Source organism: Galendromus occidentalis, unplaced genomic scaffold (genome assembly GCF_000255335.2).
Source record: "Galendromus occidentalis unplaced genomic scaffold, Mocc_1.1 scf7180000076383, whole genome shotgun sequence".
Lineage (NCBI taxonomy): Eukaryota > Metazoa > Arthropoda > Arachnida > Mesostigmata > Phytoseiidae > Galendromus > Galendromus occidentalis.
In genome coordinates this window covers 2,983-5,841 of record NW_003804372.1, presented here as the reverse complement: position 1 = coordinate 5,841, position 2,859 = coordinate 2,983, and the positions used below count along the sequence as shown (strand labels likewise).

Below are 2,859 nucleotides of genomic sequence, written 5' to 3'. Positions count from 1 at the left end.
ATGAGTCCGATGAACGAAGATCGGCACGATTACTGGAGAACAGGGGAAGGTGTACTCAATCCAGGCGCAACCTTCACGTGGATCTGAAACTTGCGGCTTATGAGTACGATCCGGTGTATGATTATAGCAAGCACACCAGCGTGAGTATCGGTAAAATGGATGAGGTCTGTCAGTTCTGTCGGGCATTCAAATTTAGGAATGAGAGTCCTGGAATGTGTTGTGCGGGGGAAAGGTCGTTTCGCACGAGGTGCATTCACCGCCGGAACCTTTAGCATCGTTAATGCTCGGCCAGACGAGTCAGGCGAATCTTTTTCTTCGAAGCATTCGTAAGTACAACTCATGTTTTCAAATGACATCTTTCGGCGCCACGGAGATTATACGAGACAATTTTATGCCTACCTTCAAAGTATCAGGACAAATCTACCATCGGGTTGGATCGCTTTTACCATTGCCGGAGGCGGATCATCAATTCCTCCAAATCTATTTCATGGGGAATTTCGACGAGCAAGTTGACCAGCGGTGTCGATTTCATTCAGGTGTCAACAGAGACATCGTTGCAGCTTTGCAAGCTTTCTTGCATCAACATAACGAGTTGGTTCGGTTGTTCACGACTGCTTTGGAGCGTATGCCCGAAGACGATTACGTGGTTGTTATCAGAGCTGACAAAACACCGACTGGAGAAAACAAGCATCGCTTCAACGCGCCCTCAATCAATGAGGTTGCAATCGTGATAGTCGGAGAAGAATTCAATTCGCGAGACATCATTCTCCATCGTAGAAACGGCGATCTCCAGAGATGGCTGAAACTCATCGGTCTTACGACGCATTACAATATCACTGATGTTTTGGAGTGGAGACGATGGTTACCATTTCAATATTAGAATGAGGAATGTGCGAACGGGCCAAGAGATGGCAAAAAGGTCAGCTCGATGAATTATTATTCTTATCGTCTGATGATCCGAGAGAACCATGATAATCATATACTGAGATGCCGAGAATTATTCCATCAGTATATAGTTGACATGTATGCGAAAATCGAGAGTGAACGTCTTTTGTTCATCCGGCTGAATCAGACCAAATTGCGATCGGAAGAATATATTCATTTACGAGATGACAATAGCCACAGACGGGAATGTGAATCCGAATCATGTGGGAAACTCTGTTATCCTCCCGGCAACTTTCACTGGAAGTCCACGTCATATGCATGAGTATGCTCAAGATGCGATGACGTATGTTCGGGTCTACGGCCGTCCGGATTTATTCATCACGATCACATGCAACCCGGCTTGGGATGAAATTAAAGACAATTTGTTTCCTGGTCAGGCGGCTTCGCACCGTCATGACATCATCGCGCGTGTTTTCAAGCGAAAATTGAAAGCAATGATGGACTTCATTGTCAAGCACCATGTTTTCGGAGAGCCGCGGTGTTGGATGTACTCCATCGAATGGCAAAAGAGAGGATTACCGCATGCGCATGTTTTGGTTTGGTTGATCCGCAAGATAACCCCAGACAATATAGATGCTGTCATCTCAGCGGAAATACCAGATAAAGATTCAGATCCAGGATTATTCGAGGTCGTCACCAAAAACATGATCCATGGTCCTTGCGGTGCGATCAACAACAAATCTCCGTGTTTGAAAGACGGAATTTGTACGAAGAGATACCCTCGGAATCTTCATGCGGAGACCATAACTGGTAATGATGGATATCCTCAGTATCGACGACGATCAATCGAAGACGGAGGGAGAACAACAACACTCAGGGTTCGCAACCATGATGTTGAAATCGACAATCGTTGGGTCGTACCGTATTCCCCGCTACTTTCCAAAACATTCAAAGCTCACATTAATGTCGAATACTGTAATTCGGTCAAATCTATCAAATATATTTGCAAGTATGTAACCAAGGGGAGTGATATGGCGGTCTTCGGAGTGGGGAACGCATCAGCACCGATCGACGAGATAAAAGATACCAAATGGGGAGGTATATTAGCAGCAATGAGCGGTATGGCGTATACTGTCCTTTTCGATACACGAACGATACCCTACGGTAGTTCACTTGGCTGTGCATCTCGAAAATGGACAACGAGTTTACTTCACTGCCGAAAATATGCAATCGAAGGCGTCGTCACCACCAAAAACGACTTTAACAGCTTTTTTCTCATTGTGCGCGAAAGATTCGTTCGCGAGATCGCTCCTCTACGCCGAAGTGCCCAAGTACTACACATGGAATGTTTCTACGAAAGCATTTAGCCGTCGAAAACAAGGCAAGCCGGTTGAGGGACATCCGAGTATGTTTTCGACCGATGCATTAGGTCGAATCTACACGGTTCATCCTAACAATCAAGAATGTTTTTATTTGCGCTTACTGCTGGTACACGTGAGAGGACCGCAATCTTTCCAAGACCTGAGAACGGTGAACGGCGAAGTCCACGAGACCTATCGAGAAGCTTGCTTTGCCTTGAATCTTCTAGAAGATGATATGCACTGGGGGAAAGCACTCAACGATGCTTCGAGTACTGCTATGCCTAAACAGATACGCATTCTGTTTGCAATAATTCTAACAACATGTTCCCCTTCGAATCCACAAGATCTTTGGAATGAATTCAAAGATCATATGAGCGAGGATATTCTCCATCGATACCGAACAGTGAGTCAGGACTACCACCTTCAATTCACATCATCAATCTATAATGAAGCTTTGATTGATATCGAAACTATATGTTTGACCATTGCTAACAAGAGATTGAATCAATTGGGTATGACCGCACCCGATAGAGCAGCGGAAACAATCTTCGATCGCGATCTCGCGCGCGAAACGATTTATGATACTAACAGCTTGAAGTCTTTCGTGACTCAC

General features: G+C 45.2%; 1 pseudogene; it reads left to right on the top strand.

Moving 5' to 3' along the window:
* Nucleotides 1-349: 349 nt before the first annotated feature.
* Nucleotides 350-2,053, top strand: LOC114828580 (uncharacterized; annotated as a pseudogene).
* The last annotated feature ends 806 nt before the right edge of the window (nt 2,054-2,859 follow it).